We start from the raw sequence: 22,970 nt of genomic DNA, 5'->3' as shown, positions 1-22,970 counted from the left end.
TTCTCGGAACCACGTGAGAGAATAAGGGGAGGGTTTTCAAAGGAAAGAAAGGGGGTACTTCAGCCAAGACTCAGAGGAAGGGATGTTAGGCAAGCAGAAATAGCAGATGTCTGCACTCACAGGGTGTCTCAGCTATGAGATGTTACTGCTGGCACTTAATGGTGGATTGGTAAGATACCCAACCCCCCCACTACGTCTTGAAATTAATTTCACAACAGGCCTATGGTTAGACCTGAGCAATGCTCCAGCATGTGGCTGGCAAATGGAGGAGGAAGGAGAGAAGCTGAAAATCCAGTCCCTTGTGTTCCAGTGCTCGGCCTTTTCCCTACAGTAAGCTCCCTGGCTCCCCCTCACCTCTAAGCCTTTGCTTGAGCTGTGTCCTCTGCCTGAAATTCCTTCCCCTTTCTTTGCTACCTGTTAATTCATTTTGTTCTTTAAGACTCAAGAGTATCACCTGAAAGAAACTTTCTCTAACTGTCCCCTTCCCCATGGGTTAGGTGTCTCTCTTCTACGTATATCTTTATTTTATTTCATCTTCCAAGTATATATTGTTTATCAAAATAGTTAACGTAAGCACGTGGTATGAAGTTCAACTATGCAAAAGGTATAAAGAGAAAAATTGGCTTCTCGTCACCTGTGAGTCCAGTTTGCCACCATTCTTTTCTGTGTCTCCTTCTAGAATACACATGTGCATGCTCACATGTGCACACACACACGCTCGCGCACACGCACGCACTACCACTGTCACTCTAAGGACCTGCCTCCCCAGACTCCGAACCCACTGAGGGCGAGGCCTCCTTATTTGCCTCTGGGGCTCCGGCAGCTAGGACACCCTTGTTCTCTGCAAAGTTCAGCTACTGACTGCTAAGAGCCACCTTCTTGCAGAAGCGAGAAGTGGGAGGGAAGGGGGACAGATTCTGTCTGAGATCACTTGATGCCACGCTCTGGGATCTACGAGTTGCTTTTAATTTCCTGTGCTCGGCCGCTGGCAGCCTGATGAAATGAAGCAGATAGCAAGACTTCAGATCTGGCCCTGCCTGGCCCGGGGCTTGTCTGCTTGCTGCAGGGCCGTGACCTCCGGACCCCGAAGAGAGAAGAACAGAGTGCATTGCCCAGCCTTCTTGCCCAGAAGGAGGCTGGGAGTTCATAGGATGAGGCAGCACCCTTATGGTTTGGGGCGTGGGGAGGAGAGGTGGTGCAGAGAGCTCACTACTTGGGCAAACAGAGAGGGTTAGGGTCCTGGCTGTGTCGCCTCCTGGCTTCTGCTCCCTGAACCTGCTTCCTCAAACATAAATGGAGGGTATTAGTAGCATCTACTTAACTGAGTTCTTAGGAGGATTCAGAGAGAATGAATTCAACGTGCAAGGCGAGGTGCCTGAACCCTGGCGCACACTGAGTTGGTGGCTGGAATTGTCATTCTCTCTATTGTCCACGTGGTCATCAGGATCAGCCTCTGCAAAATGGTTCCTACTGGCAACTGTCAACTATCTTTCCTTTGGGCACTCTTTTTCCCTTCTAGGCACTGTGTTCTTATCTTTTGTCATCTCTCCTGATGTGGCTGCCACTCCTGCCATCACGGATTCAGTGTTGGCTCTGTGCCAGGCATTTGCCCTGAGGGTGGGGTGTGCTGGCTAATCATTACAACAGCGGTGATTCTCCCTGCAAGCCCGAGAAAATGGAGTCACGGAGGCTTGTGGCTCCACCATGCATCCCTCCACAAGGTCCCTGTGGTCTGCCTGCTACCTCTCCTCATCACCTGTATGATTGCACATGCTGTAACTGCTTTCCTTGCTTCCACCCTGCCTCCAAGCACCCATTCTCCACACAGCAGGAAGTGACTTTAGGGATTTGGGCAAAGACCTGGAGAGGGTCTTTCAACATATAAATCAGGTTGTGCTCCTTCTTTGTTTAAAATCCTCATCAGTAAGATGAGGAATAATGAGCACATCTACTTCCTAAGGTTGACATGAGTAATAAAGGAGAGACCTCACCTTAAAGGGTTAGCACGTGGTGAGTGCTTGGGAATGGTGCCTCTTCTTATGGGGAACATGACAGTCCCTGTCCTCTTGGACCAGATTTGTTTGACATTCCTTTGATACTGATGATGAGAGAAGAGACCTGTCCTCACTTGCTCATTGGTCTCCTGTCCTCATTGGCTCTGTAGTCTTGGCTAAGCCACTTAGCACCGTCTGAGCCTCTGTTTTGTCATCTGTGAAGTGGGAGTAATAATGGTACCTGCCTCATAAGGTTGTTCTGAGTATCAGGTGAGATAGCGCATGAAGAACTCGACATGACTGCCACACAGTAAGTGCTGAACAAATGGGAGCTGTGCACTCTGGTTATAATTGCTACATATAGCTGCATCTTTGGGAGGGGCTGGCTTTCCCCAACCACTATCTTTGGCATCCCCTCCTGGCATGATTGCTGCAGTTTTCCACCTCTGGGGTGAGAACTAGACTCTAACACCCTTTATCTGGCAAATAAAATAAAGAGGTACATAGAGGGAGCGTTTCTTCTCGCGTCTGCCTTGGCTCCTTGCTATTTGGGGCCTGTGTGCCTTTTGTCGGGTGAGGCTATTGCTACAGCAGGACCGGGCCGCCATGCGCTGGTGACCGGCTCTAGCTTCTGCACCCCAGTGTTGACTTTGGCAACAGGGACTTTGGAGGAGGGCTGCCATGGTCACATTCTTCAAAGCAACAGAGAGAAAACAGCGCAGCCCTTGCCAATTTCCTTGAGCTCCCAGGGAAAGAAACAGAAACAAGTAACATGAGTAACAACACGAAAATGAGATTGAAAGCCTGTTGGAAAGAGCTGAAAGCCTTAGGGGCATGCTTCAGGAACCGCACTGTTGCTGTTTGGCTGCCCCAAGTTTTGTATTCTGCTGGGTGTGTAGCACGCTAGCTAAAGAGAGGTAGAATTCCACTGTTGGAGGGGTGGAGCCAAGAGCCCTGGGGACCGGGCACCAGGGGAGAGGGTTGGATCCTGGGAAAACCGGAAAGAGAAAGTAGTGATGTCTATAGTAGACCAACAGTTTTTCTGGGTAGTATGTGTTATAACCCTCTCTCCACCCCCCGGTTCAATTCACAATGACACCTGCATTAATCTCCAGCGTATGGGGAATTAAGTTTGTTCTGAGGGGTGTGGCAGAGTGCTGAATGTGAACTCAAGGTTGGCCTTAAGCCAGAGCAGAGGCAGTCAAAGGGACCCCTGCACGTATTGACTGTATACAGATGCAGGGACCTGCTTACCTCTATAGATCTCACCATCCACAGGAAATAAAAAAGTGATATACAGAGAGCACTCAGATTACTGTATTAGTGTGAAATAATAAGAAAAAAAAAACTGGTATAAACCTGTCCTCCCACCCTTACCCCCTAGAAAGAGAAGCCAACACTGTATAGTGAAAGTCAAGTTGAAGGAGATTATGTGGGATCTTTTGCAATGGGAGGAGGAGAAAGGAAATATTTCTTAAGACTAGAGAGAGCCAGAAGTTGTTGACTCCTCGAGACCGGTGTTCCTTCTATCTATTGCTTCTTAAAGGAACACCCCAAAACTTGGTGGCTTAGAACAACAACATTTATTTTACTCATGAATTGGCAGGTTGGCCAGGGTTTGGTGGGAACAATGCACCTCTCTCTCTCTCTTTCTGTGTCTCCACTCAGCTGGGGCGTCTGGAAGGTTGGGGCTGGAGTCCTCTCAAGTCTGTTTGCTCACATGCCTGACAATTAATACTGGCTGTCAGTGGGGCCTTCACTGGGGCTGCCTGCCAGAACACGTACACTTCTCATGGCCGGGGCTTCCTCCTTGCCACATGGTGGCTGGGCTCCAAGGGCAAGCATCTTGGGAGAGAGAGCCGGGCAGGAGCTGTGTTACCTTTTCTAACCTAGCCTGAGAAGTCCCGCAGCCTCCCATGGACTACGTTCTAGTCACCGCATGTATTAATCTGCTAGTGCTGCCATAGCAAAGCACCACAGACTGGGAGGCTTAAGCAACAGAAATTTATTTCTCACAGTTCTGGAGGCTGGAATTCCAAGATCAAGGTTTTATCAGGATTGGTTTCTTCCGAGGCCCCTCTCCTTGGCTTGTGGAGACTATCGTCTCCCTGTGTCTTCATTTGGTCTTCCCTTGGTGTGTGTTTTTGGGTCCTAATCGTTTCTCATAAGGACCCACCCAAATGGCCTCAATTTAACTTATTTACCTCTTTAAAGGCACTATCTCCAAACAGTCACGTTCTTAGGTACTGGGGGATTAGGGCTTCAATGCATGAATTTTAAGGGGCAGCGGTGGAGGGAGAGACATAATTCAGCCTGTAACACCAAAGCTAGTCCATATTCAAAGGGAGGGGAATTAAATTCTCCCTTTTGATGGGAGGAATGTTAAGGAAATTGCAGATGGGTGTTAAAAGCACCACAACTGGGTAAGTGTCAGGGTTTTGGCAAGTCCTGTAGCTGGTGACACCCAGCACCCTGAACATGTTGTAGAATCTCAGAGAACAGTCAGATTGTAGCTTCCAGGAAAGACCCAGTGCCCAAAGGTGTGAGCAGGATGACATTACCTCTTGTCATCAGAAGGGTCACTGGGGTGAGGCGGCTCAGGACGCTTCTCCTGTTACCCAACGTCCAAATAAGTTCCTGGAATCTGGTATGAATTCAGGGAGTGGAAGGGCTCTCAAAATCATAACTCAGATTGAATTTCCCATCAACCTGGTGAGTGAGGGCTGAAGAGCTAGGCTTAATTAGACTTGAAGTAACGTGATGTTCCTTCTAACTGAGCTTTGAAGCAGAGTTCATACTCGTTCCTTGCCGTCATCACATAAGGATTACGGTGGGGTAAGAATGATACGAGCTTCTGCCTTTAGGTAGCTCTGTGCTGCTTCTCCTCCATTCTCTTGAAAAAGTGAGGAGACAGAATTCCCAGCTCACCATCTCCATTCTGACAGGCGATTCTAAGCATTTCCCCCAACAGCTACTGCTGTGGGCATGGTTTAGAAAATGAAATCAGGGGTGCCAGGGTGGCTCAGTCGGTTACGCATCCCACTCTTGGTTTTGGCTCAGGTCGTGCTTTCACAACTCGTGGGTTTGAGGCCCACATCAGGCTCTGCGCTGGTAGCACAAAGCCTGCTTGGGCTTCTCTCTCTCCGGCTCTCTCTGCCCCTCCCCCACTCATGCTCTCTCACTGTCTCTGTCTCTCTCAAAAATAAATAAACATTAAAAAATAAAGACGTAATCTTACTGTTTAAAAAAAATAAAAGTAAAAACAAATAAAAAATAAAGTCAAAATGACCTTGTTAGGTGGGATGGGTTAGGAAGTGGGCATTGACTCGGAGGCAGACCACGGGGCAGGGTGAGTGTATCCCTGTACCACCCACCTCCCTCCCACCCGGCCCAAGGGTATCCTTTCTTACAGAACCTGAATGATTTTCTACCTCCCTTGTTATATTCCTTGAAATGCCACCAATATGAGATTCTCTCCCACCAATATTCCTCTGAAAGGCTTAAGAGGTGATCAGTTAGTTCATTAATTTTGTAACAGGTCAAATCAGGGACTCATTACTAACTCTCTCTTTAGTATGAAGGGGCCTTGGTTTCCCCTGCGTGAGATGGCCGACCTATTTACACCCATATAGTTAGGAGCACAGTGGCCCCCTGGGAGGAAAGGGACAAAAAATTCCAGCTTAATCTCCTGGAGGTTCAAAGTTATCAAAATTTGCTTGATGGTCTGTAGTGACCTCACCATTGTGGAAAGGGCCACGAGGCCCCAGAAAGAGAACTCTTTCTGATGGTGAAGATCAGACCGATGGGCTGTGTTTTGCTACAAAGGTGAGATATGAAAGAAGTGTTGTGCTGGGTCTGTGGGAGTGGCCGACCCAGCACCGTCCCCGGTACTCACAGCTGGAAGACGCAGGCTCACACACCTTCCATCCACCCTCTCTCAGCCTCTGTCACCTCTGAGTCTCTGGCTTCACAAAGGACCAGCCGGGCAAAGAAATGCTCTCTGAAATGGACAATCTCACTGCCGATTCTTCCCGCATCATGCTGGTCTCCAGAAAGAAAAAAAATTAATACAAATTAAAATGTAGAGACAAATGATAAAACAGTACATGGTATCTGCAACACGTAGAACAGACAAGAAGGTCATTTCCTTACTTTACAAAGAGCTCATACAAACCAATAAGAATAAATATGAACAAACCAACCGAGAAATGGGCAAAGGATATAAAAGACAGTTCAGAAAAAAAAATGCAATAACCAATAAATGCACGAAAAGATGTTCAGCTTTCTTCTAATTAAAGCCATGCAAATCTAGGCAGCAATGAGATGCCATTTTTCACCTATCAGATTGGAAAAAATCTGAAAAGCTTGATAATACTCCGTGTTGTTGAGTAAATAAGGAAACAGAGACACGCATTCACAGTCAGTGAGCATATAACTGATATAATATTTTAGTCAGGCATTTTGGCAATAATTGGAAGTGCGTATACCTTTTGATCCAAGGGTGATAGTTTAACCCACATATATATATTCACAAATATAACTACAGGAATGTTCACTGCAATATTGTTTCTAGAAAGTAAAAACGGGAAAGGGCCATAAATAGGATTGGTTATTACAATCATGGCACATCCATATGATGGAATATTATGCAGCCATTAAAAAGAATGTGCTATCATATGAGGACTTTAAGAGACAAAACAGATGAACATATGGGAAGGGAAACAAAAATAATATAAAAACAGGGAGGGAGACAAAACAAAAGAGACTCATAAATATGGAGAACAAACTGAGGGTTGCTGGAGGAGATGTGGGAGGGGGGGAAGGGCTAAATGGGTAAGAGGCATTAAGGGATCTACTCCTGAAATCATTGTTGCACTATATGCTAACTAATTTGGATGTAAATTAAAAAAAATTAAAAATAAAATTAAAAAAAAAATCACACACCCACAAAAAAGAATGTGCTAAACAGTTTCCAAGCTATTGATGGAGAAAATTGAAGTGCAGAACTGTATGCACAAAGTGGTCCCCTGTGCGAATGAAAGAAAGAATATATATGCTAGCATGTGCATAAAACATTTCTGGAAAGATTCACACAAAACGTTTTGGGAATAAGGTAGTTAAAAGTGAGAGAAAGCAATTTCACTTTTTGTTTCATACAATTTTACTATATTTATGTTTTTTTAAATCATGTCTTTTATTTATTTCTTTTTTTAAGGTTTGAAGAAATCCGCCTGTAGTACAGTAGCCTATTTACATGTCTGTGTTCCGTATAAGTCTGAACTTACTGGTTAGGGTGATACCCAGCAGAAGGGATCCCTGTGCAGGGATGGCACTTGGTAATGCCAGCCTGATTTATGACATCACATTAGGTACTGGAGGGAGGCTTGGGAAGCTGATCCTCCATGAACAAAGTGGAACAAGACAGTGAAGTATCTGGATGAGTGTTGAACTCCCCTGTGCTTACAGGCTGGTGGCATCTAGAAAAACTTGGATCATGAGAATATATGCTTTCTCTCCAGTCTCCCAACTCTGGTCAGTTCTGGTTAAAGTTTTAGGTAAAATTGTAGTCTGGGGCACAAGTTAAATAGGCTGTCCACTATTGAATGAAAACAGGGTTTTGTAGATGTCAGTTCTTGAGCATAAAACACCAAGGGCAAAAGAACAGTCCTTCAACTTTACATACCATCCTGTTGCTTACGGCCCATGCAGGGGACGAGATAGAAATCCTGTGTGATGATTCTTTGTAAGAGCAGAACAAAGATGCACGGCATGAGAAGATGCTTTCTTGCAATGAACACCAGCAAGACAAGTGTAACCCTATCATGTCAGTGATCCACATCTTCCCACCTGAGAGCCAAAGTGTGTGGCCAAAGAAAGAGTGCAATAGTTTCAAATAAACCCGTTTTTTCCCCTCTAATTCTTATTTAGTATGGAAATAATGCATAGTTTATAATGATAATTCTCAAACTTTAGCAGGCATCAAACTGGAAAACATTTTTTTTTTTTTTAATTTTTTTTCAACGTTTATTTCTTTTTGGGACAGAGAGAGAGAGCATGAACGGGGGAGGGGCAGAGAGAGAGGGAGACACAGAATCGGAAACAGGTTCCAGGCTCTGAGCCATCAGCCCAGAACCTGACGCGGGGCTCGAACTCACGGACCGCGAGATCGTGACCTGGCTGAAGTCGGACGCTTAACCGACTGCGCCACCCAGGCGCCCCTGGAAAACATTTTAAAAGAGATTGCTGGGCCCCAACCCCAGACTATCTGATTCAATAGGTCTGAGATAGGGCCTGAGAATTTGTATTTCTAGCACATTCTTTTAAAAAAAATTTTTTTTCAACGTTTATTTATTTTTGGGACAGAGAGAGACAGAGCATGAACGGGGGAGGGGCAGAGAGAGAGGGAGACACAGAATCGGAAACAGGCTCCAGGCTCTGAGCCATCAGCCCAGAGCCCGACGCGGGGCTCAAACTCACGGACCGCGAGATCGTGACCTGGCTGAAGTCGGACGCTTAACCGACTGCGCCACCCAGGCGCCCCTCTAGCACATTCTTAAATGATGTTGATACAAGGGGTCTTGGGACCTCACTTTGAGAACCACTGGTTTATAAGGACACAACATCTGTTTTTTCTCTCCCATCAACAACCCTCACATCCTTTAGCTGTCCTCATGATCTCTTTTTGAAACTCACCTAAAAAACCATCTTCTTTTATGACTCCTAAATCTCATACCTCTCTTTCCCTTTTCTGGCCATGTGCACATACCAAAGAACCCTTCTGGCAATGGCAGCAGACTCCCTGAAGGAGTGTGGAGAGGGAAAACCTAATCGGGCAGATGAGGAGAGGACTGGGAACACTCATGTGTTAATTTTCAACTTCTCACCAGGCAAGGGGACATTAGTCTTCTATCAGGGACTGGGCATACCAGCAGCATGCAGCAATGGGTAGCTTTGCTCTCTGAATCTGCCCTGTGGCTGCCTAAGGATGGGTGCCATAGAGGGTCCTGTGGCCTCATTCCCAGAAGGGAAGTTTTGGCAAGAGTAGAGAAAAGCCATCGGAATGTTTGTTTTTAAAAGCTCACTCAGTGGGGCCTGGCTCCCTGCAGAGCCCTTTCAGTCCCTCCCCTGCTTCTCATTCCCCAACTTCCAGGGCCTCTCCTCTACCTCCTCAGCTGGATGGCTACAGGGGGCTGTGTTCTTGGGCAGGAGTCAGAGCACACTTACAGGGCTTATCCCAGAGGGGACCAGGGGCCCTGGGGAAGCAGGAGTAAGATAATTCTTTTGTTGGAAGATAGTAAGGCTTTTCTTTTTCTCCCCATTTTCCCAGTGGGAAAGGAAGGAAGGAGAGATGGAAGGGAGGAAGGAAGGGAGGGAGGGAGGAGAGAAGGAAGGAAGAGAAGGGAAGGACAGAAGGAAAGAAAAAAGGAAGGAAAGAAGGTAGAAAGTCAGGAAAGGAAAGGAAGAATCTGGTTAGAGCTTAGGCAGTATGAGCTGAACAAACCCTATTCAAAAAGCCATCTTTCCTCTCTATCTAAGTGACACTCATCTCTTAGGTAGATGCAGTTCTTGTCCGGATTCAAAAGTACTTTTCTAGAAGGAGGAGAAACTCAGTCTAGTGATCAAACATGTGGTGTCCTAGAGCAATGCATTCTAAATTTTGAAGGTATAGGGATCTTGGCAAAATGCAGATTCTAATTCAGTAGCTCCAGGTGGGGCCTGAGTGAGACTTGGCATTTCTACCATCTCCCAGGTGACGCTCTGCTGCTGGTCTGTGGACCACACTTTGTGTAGCAAGTGTGTAGAGTACTTAGAACTAGAAGCAATCTTAGAGATAAGTTTGAATCCTATCTTTTCACAAATTAGATAACTAGAACCCCGACCAATTGTGTGACTTCCTCAAGGCCACAGATGTGTGCAATGGCAGAACCAAGTCTAGAACTGGGTCCTCACAGTTCGGTACTTTTTCTACTTCCCCAGGAAGCAAGGAAGGAATCGAAAACAGGTACCAGAAACACTAGAATATGAACATTTAAAAAAGAGCCTCTGGGGGAGCCTGGGTGGCTCAGTTCGTGGAGCGTCTGACTTCAGCTCGGGTCACGATCACGCGGTTCACAGTTGGAGCCCGGCGTTGGGCTCTGTGCTGACAGCTCGGAGCCTGGAGCCTGCTTCGGATTCTGTGTCTCCCTCTCTCTCTGTCCCTCCCCTGCTGGTACTCTGTCTCTCGCCCTCTCTCAAAAATAAATAATACATTAAAAAATAACAAAAATAAAAGAATAAATAAAATAAAAGGATCCTCTTGACCTGGGGAAGCCAGTAGCCAAGTCTACTCTGCCAGTGGTCACCAAATTGGGGTCCTGGAATTCACTAAGGACCTGGTTGCTACTGACCCATCGCCTAACAGCCACAAATGTGAGAAAAGCAACAATTTTGGTGTTTCCCCAAGTCCTGGTTGGGCCTGGTAATTTATGGTGGTTGTCAAGTTAGAATCTTAAGTGGGTCCCATTAGGTACCTCCTGGAAAGGCAGAATTGCCTGGAATATGAGGCTGGGGTGGAGTGGCCAGAATCCTCATCAGGGCAAACCCTCAGAAGAAAATCTGAACAGCTGATGGGTATATTGGAAGCCCAAGGATGTTCGATTCCTGAGAGCCCTCACACTTCCTGGGCCCTACTTATTTTCTAAGAGGAGGAGTACTCTTCCTCACTGTTTTGAAGGTAGCACTTTGTCCAACACAGCTGGGAATCCTGGAACTGGAAGTAAAACTTTCCAGGAGGGAAAATATTTGTTCTGCTCTGTTGACCAGGCCAAACCACTGTGGTGAGCCGGGTTACTACAGGAAGGCCCCCTGAGTTGGATGTTTAAAGACGCACATTTCAGGCCTGGCTTTGCTAATTATCAGTCCTAGAAAGGGTTTCTAGGCAATGGGTACCATTCATTCCTTCACGTCCTTCACTCACTTACTCATTTATTCAGTCAATCAACAAACACTTACTGAACACCAACTCATGTGCCAGAGTTCAAAGACACAAAACCCCCTCTATGCTCTCAAGGGATTCACAGTCTAATACGGGAAATGGATGAATCAACTACTAATTATAATATAGCTTTGAGAGGGGCAGGAAACACAGTGTTTGGAACATAAAGGAGAGAGCGACATAAGATTTGCTGGTGGAAGAAGGCTTCCCAGAAGAGGTGTTAGTTGAACGGAGTCTTGAGGGAAAAGTGGGAAGGATTGGGGTCACAGAAAGAGCCATCTAGGCAGAGAGAACAGCATGCACATGGCCAGGACTTTTAACTGCTCAGATCACTCGGGGGATGGGAAGTTGTTATGTTTGGTCGGACCACAGGGTTGGGATAGTGTAATGTCGGTGGGGCCAGGTCACAAAGGCCCAATTTCAATTAGACAAAGCTGTGAAGAGAGATTTTATGTAATTAGTTATAATAACAGTAACTGTAATCCTAATCATAATAACTGCATTCATTAAGCCTATTGCTAGTATTTAATCCTCACAGCTAATCTGTGAGATAGGTGCTGATATCATATCTGTGGTAGGAATGTGGAATTTGAGCCAGAGAGCACGAGTAACTACAGTTCTGATACAGCCATGCTCTCAACCCCACCAGATTCAGAACACCCTTTCATCACAAATATCTCTCACCCCCTTTGTTATTGTGAAATGAAGTTCAAACATAATATCCATTTAGATACATAATTTTTAAAGAAGATATTGTAATGCCTCTCTGTAATATAAATAAAAAAGAAAAGAAAGATAATTTAAGATAGAGTAATAAGAATTGCAATATAGAAAAATGTAGACCTGACTATTCTGGAAGCATTATGAAATAGTTGATGGTTGTACTTCAGATATAGAGTCACCTTGAATGCGACAGTTCAGACGCAGACTGATATCTCCGTGTTTAAAGAATGAAGTAAACGCTCTGACCCACAGTGCTCATGGGGAACCGATTTTCTGAACCTGCGTGGGTTGTCCTGGAGGGTTTCTCGTACCTCCATCTTACTGACAGCCTCTCAGTGGTGACATCTGGTGGATTCCCTGTCCCTTGGGTTTACTGCAATTTGGTAGTTGGATGTCGAATCTTGATTAAGTTCACAATCACTTCTTCGGCAAGGCTGCTTCATTGGTAGTGCTTTGATTGCGGCGTCTGATTGTCTCTGCAATGTGAGCAGTCATTGATCGTTGCTTGGATCCATTGATTCATATTGCAAAATGATGAAGGACTAATTCTGAGTTCCATCTTTTTTTTTTTTTTTTTAATTAGCTAGAATACCTCTATGCGGAGAAACTTCTCTTTACCAACTATCTGGTTATGTCAAGGCATAGTCTTACCAAAAAATATAATTAATGCTAATTCTTTCCTCTTACTTTCCAGTTTTCTAAATAATATGTTGATTCTACAGCAACGTGTAAGGGTGATTAATAAATATTTTTAAGCATCATGAATTTAAATACATTAGATGTGATTTGCAGGTTAGATGCTCAAATTATTCCAACTCTGGTGAATGGGAGCCTCTGCAAGTCGGTTCCCGAGTCCTTTTGACACAATCCTAGTAATCTTTGATAGCTTCCTTGCTTCCTGGTGTGACAAATTTTCCAGGCTTATTTTGTACATTTTCTGCCTGGACATGAAATCAGTCATTTCTCCAAGGAGCCCTGGTTTCTTTTAGTGAAAAATGGAGTTTAGAGATAATAATCTAGACCAAGCGGGGCTCACTTCTTCTGGATTATTGTTCCTAGGCCCTTTCAGTGGATAGAACTAGGAAATATGTATCATACTGATATGCATCATACAGATTGCTTTTATTCAGAGGGTTTTTCCTTACCGCCATCTGTCTTACATCTGTACTTCTTTGCTCCTGTGTTGAAAGTCCTGGTTTTCCATGATACTCACAAGAGTATTCATTCAATTTATCCCGCATTACATTCACAACAGTCTTGGAATAACCCTAGCAACACTACCACTACCAGTTAAATTACTAAAGACAGTTGTTTCACCAGGTCCTTTGTCCCTAGGATAAATCTTAGTAGGGACGTGTAGCCAGGTAGTGGTGCTTTAAAGACACTTCAACGTGTCATATGATTATGCCAACAACTGGTTACACATTTAAATTCCTTTGCTTCATTTGATCTTGGAATTTTTAGGGAGTGCTTTTTAAAACAAGATATATTAAAAAGAAGCCCCTGTCACTTGCACCCGGTTCCTTCCATCTTCCTGTAAGAAATCACGTAAAAACTTTTACAGTGGATCTTTCTGTTGCATCGATATTGAGATGGGTATAGACACATGGGATTGTATGAAGTTTCTGGACATGACAGACTCCGTTTTGACAAAAGCTCCATTTTCCTTGCTAGAAAAGATGGCTAATGGATTCTCGAACTGTGCATAAAGACCCTTGGACCAGGCCAGAAGCAGCAATGGTTTTACAGGCAATAGTTCATAAAGTCAATAGGACAAGCAGCCTCCTGACCATGAAACTGTTGGTACAGGCTTTCTGAAGACAGAATAGCTAACTAATGCATACCAGGAATGGTTTAATATCAGTAGTATAGTCCATCAGTATGTAACCAGCCTGTTAGCACCAATTGACAATTTGTTTCTCTTTTATCCAAGTCATGTAATTGCCCACCTCCCTCTTTCTCATAAAAACTCCTTGTCTTCACCCTGCAGGCAGGAGACACTTTCCTGGTTATTGCTGGAATCTGTGCTTTCCCAGTTGCAACCTTTGTATCCCAAATAAATGTTTGATGCCTCTCATTGTTGGCTCTTTATTTTCAGGTTGACAGACAAATAATGTTTCATGTGTCTAACTTGTATCCATATCTCTCTTTTCTTAGATAAATTGTAGTATATTGTACACATTATTAACCATTTTGCCTTTTTTTAACTTCATGATATATCCTGAATCACACACACACACACACAAACACACACACACAACTGGGGTCAAATCCTATCTATGTCACTGTGTGACCTTGGGCGTGCATCTTATGCTCTCTGAGCCTTAGTTTCCTCATCTGTAAAATCAGAGTAGCAACCCACCTTTCAGGGTTGCTGTGAAAGTTGTGTGCAGGCACTAGACTACTGGGTGGCACATAGTAGGCACTCAATGTTTAGTAGCTCTAATGGTTTATAGATATTATATTTAATACATTTTGTGCATCTCCCATCTGGCAAGACCCTTGTCATTCTCCATCAATATCCCACAGTGAAGCTTAAGAGTGGTGGGTGGGCAATTTGAGAGTCATTGAATAAGGATTTACAGAATTAGAATGTTAGTACTGGCAAGAGCCCGGAGAAACGTTAGCAACCATCCTGCTTATTTAATAGGGAGAGAAATAGAGACCAAGAGAGACTAAGTGATTTGCCCAAGACCACAAACCAAGATGGGAAAAGTGCTGGTGATGCCCAGTTTAATTCTTTTTCAAGGTAACTTTTCTCTAAAGCAAAGTTCATCTTCCGCAGTTGGTAGAAGTTTCTCTGTACATTTCTGCCTTCTCTCTGTAAATGGAGAAACAGGGTGAGGCACGGGTCAGGGAAACTATGCCTTGAAGAAGAGTTTCTTCCCTCCCTTGGTAGGCAAACATAGTAACAATGACTGGGGCTATCCAGTTGGGAACTGTGGGTTGATAAGTGAGTTCAAGGAACAGTCCCTTGTCCTCAGGGGGCTTTAAAACAATTAAAACAACCTCAAGCTCATTGAAAAACCAAACAGGGCTGTAAAAATGTGTGTCAGTGTTTAAAATAATAATGCATTGTAATAGTATTATTTTTATTACAACCTTTGGAGACTGTTACTATCATGACTTCTGTTTTGTATACAAGGAAACTTAGGTTTAAGTAGGTTTGGTGACTTTCCCAAAGTTATGCAGCTAAGGAGCAGAAAAACTGGGTCTGTATTAAGGTCTGTGACTCCAACTCCCATGCTCTTAATAAGACGCCAACGTTGGGGCTCTGGGTGGCTCAGTCAGTTAAGCGTCCGACTTTGGCTCAGGTCATGAACTCACATTTCGTGAGTTCGAGCCCCACGTCAGGCTCTGTGCTGACAGATCAGAGCCTGGAGCCTGCTTCGGATTCTGTGTCTCCCTCTCTCTCTGCCCCTTCCCTGCTCACGCTCTGTCTCTCCCTCCTTCAAAAATAAATAAAACATTAAAAAAATAAGATGCCAGCTTTGAGTCAAGTAAACTAGAGCAGGGTTCTCAAACTTGAATGTGCCATTAGTCAGTGGAGTATCTTGTTAAAATGCAGATTCGGAGTTAGGAGTTCTGAGATGGAGCCCGAGAATCTGCATTTCTAACAAACTTCCAGGTGATGCTGAAGCTGCTGGTCCACAGACCACACTTGGCATAGCTCCACTCATGAGCTCCGTGGGCACGGGGAAAGTAATTTCTTTCAGTGCCAGGTTCTTTATCTATAAAGAGGGAGAAGGTAATGCCCACCTCATAGGGCTGCTGTTGTATAAAACAAATAATATATGTAAAGCTGTTTGCCACAGCACCTATGTGTCTGCAGTTATAAAAGTTACTCTGATAGCTTCTACTATAATGAAATCTCCACTGATTCCTTAGGAGGTGGGATGCTGGGCAGGAGCATTTTCACCTAAGATCTGTAGGTGACTCTCACCAATGCAAAAGTTCATCACCCTGCACTCTGTCTCTGTCAAGGACAGGAAAGTCCCCAAGCCAACTTGAGTTTTCCAAATCCCACAGACGTTTGGCTTAAATATGCTCAATTTAGGAAGCCATGTGGTGATGCGTCCTATGAAACTGTCGCTCCCCAAACAACACAGACAATAAGTTTTATGAGGCAGCTTTCCTTGCTTTCTCAGCAAATGTCCATCGGAGGGCTCCTGTTTCTCTGCAGGGTGTCAGAACGGGACTCAAATCATCGAAGTACGACAATAACTCTACTTTCAGGGCATGCATGCCAGGAGATGAATGGGGAGAGGGTGGCTGGGTTGGAATGTTGAGTCATAGGCTCAGAGCCCTTGATGATGACCGAGGTTCCTGTGGGAAAGAAAACCATTTGTACAGCGCACCATTTCCCTTTCTATGTCGTGCCTCTGGCTGTAACCTGACCTGGATTTAGAATCTGAAGTTTTCATTTATTGAGTTTGGGAAATCCAATTCAACAAATCTTTATTGAGCATCCATCAGGCCGGGCACAATGCTAGGTGCAGAGACACATGACTAGCAAGACATTTAACATTCCTGGGAGGGGTGGTAGCAGGTGATAAGTATTTCAACTAATGAATAAATAAGACCATTTTAGATCCAAGAAAGGCTAGGAAAGAAATAAGCAGAGAAATATAATAGGAAGGGACAGAATGAGACTGTATTTGAAGAGGGGTCGAGAAAGGCCTCTTTGAGGAGCTGATAATTAAGGTAAGGCTCAAAGCATGAGCATGAATTGGCCTTTCAAAGAGGAGAGGAAGAGCATCCCAGGATGAAGGAACAGCATGTATGAAAATTTTGAAGAGATAAAGAGCTTGGCTTGTTGGAATGACTGGAAGAAATCCAATATGGCTGGGAAATGTGTGTGTGTGTGTGTGTGTGTGTGTGTGTTGGGGAGGTGACCCCAAATGAGGCTCAAGAGATGACTAGCAGTAATGGATAACACTTCTTGAGGACTTAACGGTACGCCAGGCACTGTTCTAAGGGCTTTGCCTGTAATGTTCCTTTACGGCTCACAGCTCTTGTCGTAGCCACTTCACAGATGCTGAAACTGAGGGACAGAGTGATTAACCAAGGTCAAAGTCAAGCAGGACTTAATCTACTAACAATTTGCAGTGTCTGTACCCCGCAAAATGTGGGATCAGAAAACTTCCTTTGGGGACCCTTGCCCTTATGCCCTGCTTTCTCTGGACCCCTCTCCTCAGCCCCCTCCTCCTATTCCCAGCCCTAATGGTTACACAGAATACTAGAAACAAGACGTTGAAAGGATGAGAACTGTAGAGGTGGGGAGTCTTCTAATTGTTGGACTACCACGTGGCCAGCTAAGTGTTGCTACTAGTTTTTCACTTCACGTATAATGATATTTAATAAACATTCATTAAGTGCAGTGTGGTGCAGTGGTTAGGGTAAGGCGATGGAACAGATTTAAGTGTCAGCTCCACCATTCATCATATATCCTGGAGCCTAAGAAGCCATCAGGTATAAGATATATCACTGGGTCAGGGGAGTAATGCTACGCTAAAAGTGTTCATTGGTTGTAAGACAATCTTGATTCCAGAGTTGTTCAAATGTGAAGGGGAATAAACATGCTGTTTTAGAATCAAGAAAATGGTGTGACAGTGGGGTGATTTCTCCAAACCTTAGGTGTCTAATCTGTGAAATGGGTGCAATGACACCTATTTTGCTGGGTCATTGAGAGCAGTTCTAGATTTGTGAGCTCAGGCAGACTGAGTGTTTGCTTAAGGTACCAGCAAGGAAGGAAAGGAAATGTGAAAAGTTCAGCTTTGATGAACGAGTTCCAAATTTTGCAATGATACATCTAGAAAGAAGCTATTTTAATTTTGAGACGCATGCAGTCTTCTTTATTTGATTTACCACATGTAGTTGTTTTTATGTTGAATATGGTTGGAGGGCAGTCAGTCCACTGTAATCTCTTCTGTGTCCAAGCCTTCTGGAAGTCTTATCTGAGCCTTGCTGGGGAGAGTGAATGAAATGTTGCCTGGTGAGTGATGAGACATGCCTGGCACATAGCAAGGCTTTACAAATGTTTTCATCATTATTTCTCCATTATGGACCTTAGGTTCTCCACTGGGGAAAGAGAGAGCCATGACTAGGGTGGCCATATAATTGTCACTCAAACGGATAATTTTAAGAGTACAAGAAAGTGTTATTATTTTTTTTAATGTTAATTTATTTGTCTTGAGAGAGAGAGAGAGGGAGCAGGGGAGGGGTGGGGGGTGGGGTGTGGAGAGAGAATTCCAAGTGGGTTGTGCAGTGTCAGCACAGAGCCCAACATGGGGCTCGATCCCATGAACCGCGCGATCATGACCTGAGCTGAAATCAAGAGTCAGAGGCTTAACCAACTGAACCACCCAGGTGCCCCCAAAGTGCTATTATTAATTAAACAGTAAGGATGGGCATAAAATGTGACTGTCTCTGGCAAGCTAGGACATGTGGTTTCTGTAACCACAAAGTCCAGATCCTATTGTCTGGGAATCTACTGGCTAATGGGAGCTATTAACAAACTCCACTGTCTCCACATTTCAAGGGATTCAAAGCCCCTCCAAGGCATGGACAATAATCTACCTATTTAAGATTTCTTTTTCGTTGAAGTCAAAGTTTCACATAACCAAAGATTTTGGTTTGAACATGTGATTTCATTGTAACAGAATTTTTCTTTGCAAATGCTTCTGCAAGACATGGGTATACTGATTCTCCCTGATGTAACAGTGAAATTCCTCTCCCATCTAGGGAGCAGACTCATTCTAAATTACAATGTTACAAGGAGAAGAAAGCCAAGTAATTTCAGACTCCACTAACCTGGGATTTGTATTAACTTGGGCAGAGGCTGGGACTGATATTCCCCTTTGCTTTAGCTATTGGTAAATGAATTTGTAAAAATGCATTTTTTCCATGTGCATGAAGAGAGGCTGGATACAGGGTTTAGAGGCACTTAAAACTACATGATAATAATAGCTGATGGATTTTGAGTGCTTACTGTGTCTCAGGTACTGGGATAAACATTTCATGTGTATTAAGTAATTTATCTAACTCTTCCCTAAACCCTATGAAGTTGGCATAAGCGGTGGAAAACAAGGTTTAGAGAGGTTTGCTTCATTTTCCACAGTTGGTAAGAAAATGAAGCCAAGAAGCAAACTACCAGTCTTCTCTACCTCTCCAGAAAACTGAAATAATTTACTTCAGGTCAGTTGACGTAACAGGGGATGCAGAAGAAATAAAACAATGTAGCCCAAACCTTACCTTCATGTAGAAACCCACAGTACTTTGTACATAGAGCTTATATTCTAATTACAGATTTTCATTTTTGTCTTCCCTCTAGACTTAGAGCAACTCGTATGTAGATCTGTCATATTTGGTGCTAGCATGTCATCTAGTGCTCATGACTTTTTTTATTAACTGATTTAACAAATACTTATTGTAGTTTATATTTTATAATATACATATTTTATAATATCTATTCTGTATCTAATAATATATTTTATAATATATTTTTATATATTATGTATGTTATATATAATATATAAATTTGTATGATACATATTTAATATATTTTAGAATATATATTTAATATATATTATATGTATTTTATAATACATGTTTTTATGAGATATATTTATATATTATATATTTATATTTTATATATTTTAGAGAATATATTTAATATATTTTATAAAATATTTATAGATTTTATAATATATATTATAATATGTTTTAATGTATTTAATATATATTGCATGTGTTATATATTATATAATATATAAAACTGAATAAATATTTATTGTAGGCACTCTCTCAGTGCCAAGATAAACAATACTCACTTGACTCTTGTCCTCATTGAGCTCATTATCCCACACTCCTGATGCATCATTGTTCAATGAACAGTTGAGGAAGGACAGATCGAGCCACCAAGCTGAAAGAGACTTAAATGTCCTCCAATTTCTCCCCAGGGTCAGGTAGTACAGAACCCTTAAGTTGAGGATAAGAAAGAAAGGTGGGCTGTTGACTAAGTAAGTAAAATCAACACAAATTTTTTCAAATCCCAAGGTGTTCACAAATTGTTTGAGGCTCTTGTGAACCATGCTGATTCCAGGCGCTGCTCCCAGAAGATATTCTTTAGCGGGTCTGAGGTACTTGCCGATAGTTGATTCACTTACTGAACAGATAGTTCTTAAGATCCTCCTGTGTGCCAGCCACTGTTTTGGACCTTGGGGTTCAGCAGTTAATAAACTAGATGTGTCTTTACCCTGAAGAACCTTATTACCTATCGCAGTGGAGCAGATAATGATGAATAAATAAGATCATTTCAAACTGGGGAGAACGTTACAAAGTGGGTGATGGATTGAAGAATGGCTGGGAGAAAGGGGTGGGGGATTACTGTATGCTTGAGGGTTGGGGGTGACTCTCTGAAGAACTGGCATTTGAGGGGCGGCTGGGTGGCGCAGTCGGTTGAGCGTCCGACTTCAGCCAGGTCACGATCTCGCAGTCCGTGAGTTCGAGCCCCGCGTCGGGCTCTGGGCTGATGGCTCAGAGCCTGGAGCCTGTTTCCGATTCTGTGTCTCCCTCTCTCTCTGCCCCTCCCCCGTTCATGCTCTGTCTCTCTCTGTCCCAAAAATAAATAAACGTTGAAAAAAAAAATTTAAAAAGAACTGGCATTTGAGTTGATCTCTACCATGAGAGTGAAACGGTCACACAGAGCTAGGGGAGAGGAGGTTCTGATGGATTGCTGTGTTCAAGGAACAGAAAGGAGACCTGTATTGGACTAAAGTGAGCTACGTGATGATGTCAGAGAGATAGGCAGGGACCACAGTGATGAGTTTGGACTTTACCCTAAGAAAAACGTGAAGCCTTAGAAAGCAGTGAAGCAGCAGAAAGCCATAATCCTACGCTTTGAGAAACACTGACCGTGGGGCCTTGCCTCGGCCAAGGAAACAGGCTTCCGGGAATCTCACCTTATTGCCTTTCCACCCTGTCCCCACCATTTGCTCTCCTCAGAGCAATGTGCAGTCGTGGCTAACTTTCTCTGTCCCTGTTACTAACTGAGGGCTAAGTGAACATGCTTGGGTGAGGATCCGTGACAAACGGTTGACATGATCACCTCATAAAATGATTGTGGCTGACTAAATAAGGGGCATATGCTCCTTCGGAGTCCCAGTATCCTGAGGAGATAAAGAACAGCTATTTTCTCTGCTCTCATTAAGGACTTAAGCCTTCTTCATATTGAAGAGCTTCCATAAACAAAACCAGAGATTACTGGATGTTCCCACAAAAATTGTTTGTGTAACTGAAAGGCGTCTGTATAAAGGGGAGCTCTGGGTGTTGGCGAATGGCATGACAAATGTTCTATCCCGAGGCCTGGGGGGCCAGAGGGCCAGGGCAGATTCCCAAGCTACATGGGATTTTCTTTCTGGATTAAATTCACTCTTGAAGATGAGTCCTGAATTTGAGAAAGTGACCATAATACTGCCTTTTTCCCAGCCTCTGCCTCAGACTTCTGATCCAGTGCTGAGTTTATCCAGCACGATGGTGTCTTCTCTCTAGGTAGCTCTGGGTCTCAACTGAGTTAGGGATGCATACTCAGTTTATTTCCCCCAGGTGGCAGCACACTATTCTTCTTGGGTTGTTCTTGTCTGAGGAGCTTCTGTTTTATATCCCCCAAATGTAAGATTATTGAGAACTTCTGGAATCTTCTAGAGAATTCAGGTGACACTACCTGTTTCTTCTAACAAGTTTTCTGCCCCCTCGACCTCCATATTTATAGGATGTGATCCTTCCCTTCCTGGTCAAGACTGATTGGATGAGATACAGACACCTGACTCAATGTGGGCCAAACAGAATCTCTGTCCTGAAAGCCTGAAATGGGTATTCATAGATGCTAGCCATTCCCAGCTGTTGCTAGAATCAAAGTAATATGAACTCTAGGTCTTTGCTGTCCAGTTTGGTAGCCACTACACATGGGTCATATGAAATATGGTCCATTCAAATTGAGATTGTCTGTGAGTGTAAACTATACATTAGATTTTAAAGACTTAGCATGAAGTAAAAAATTCAAAACATCTCATTAAATTTTTTATATTCATTACGTTAACTTATATCTTGATTAAAGGTATATATTTTAAACTAATCTTTCCTTTTTAAAATGTCTGTCAGGGGCGCCTGGGTGGCTCAGTCGGTTGAGCGTCCGACTTCAGCTCAGGTCACTATCTCACAGTTCGTGAGTTCGAGCCCCACGTCGGGCTCTGGGCTGATGGCTCAGAGCCTGGAGCGTGCTTCCGATTCTGTGTCTCCCTCTCTCTCTCTGCCCCTCCCCCACTCATGCTCTGTCTCTCTCTCTCTGTAAAAAATAAGTAAACATTAAAAAAAATTTTTTTAATGTTTCTATTAAAATTTTTTAAATTGTATTTGTGACTTGCATTGTATTTCTATTGGAAAAAGCTTCTCTTAATCTATCCCATGTGCCTGGAGAAAGAGAGAAAACTGATCCACAGAGAAAGAAGAATAAAAGAATGGTCAGAGAAATGCAAATACAAATGAACATGTGGCTCCAGAAGGAGAGAGAGAGAGAAAGAGAAGAGGGAGACTAAGGAGAAGGAGTGGGAGTGGGGGTGGAGATGGGGCTAGAAAGAGTTAGAGAGAGGGAACGAGACAGAGACAAGGAAAGCAACAGGCAAAGTCTGCCTGGGTTCCTAATGACAATCCCAGTTCTTGGTTTTAGTCCACCGACAGGCCGGTCAGCATTTCTGGTCATTGGTTCTAAGAGACACTTCTGTATTCTTATCATAAAATTTCCTTTTTCAGCTTAAGTGTATTTGAACTTACTTGCAATGAAAAGAGACACTTCTGAGATGTAACTGTGTAGATTGCTGGAATCCAGGGATCAGTTTAAGAATATAGATATCATGACACAGCATAAGATGGAAATGTCTGGCACATTTACCACCACTTTCTTACCCAGGGCATGTCAGACATTATTAATCAATCACAGCCCAGGCATGGCCTTTGAATCCTTTTCAATGTTAAATCACTGGTCAACCATCACCATAGATTAGAAATGGCACATGAGGAAAATCCTATTTGCTATTCTTGAGAAAAGCAATGAAGTAGAAGTCCAAGGAGACACAGATTTTTGGTCCAGTTGAAACATAAACTTGGATTTTTTTTTTTTTTTTTATCAAGTCCTTTCCTTTTTCTGAGCCTCAGTTGCCTCTCTTGTGAAATGGCAATAATGATAGCATGTAGCCACAGGGTACATGTGAGAAATGGATATA

The sequence above is a fragment of the Leopardus geoffroyi genome, chromosome A1, assembly GCF_018350155.1.
Source record: "Leopardus geoffroyi isolate Oge1 chromosome A1, O.geoffroyi_Oge1_pat1.0, whole genome shotgun sequence".
NCBI lineage: Eukaryota > Metazoa > Chordata > Mammalia > Carnivora > Felidae > Leopardus > Leopardus geoffroyi.
This window is presented reverse-complemented; position numbering follows the sequence as displayed.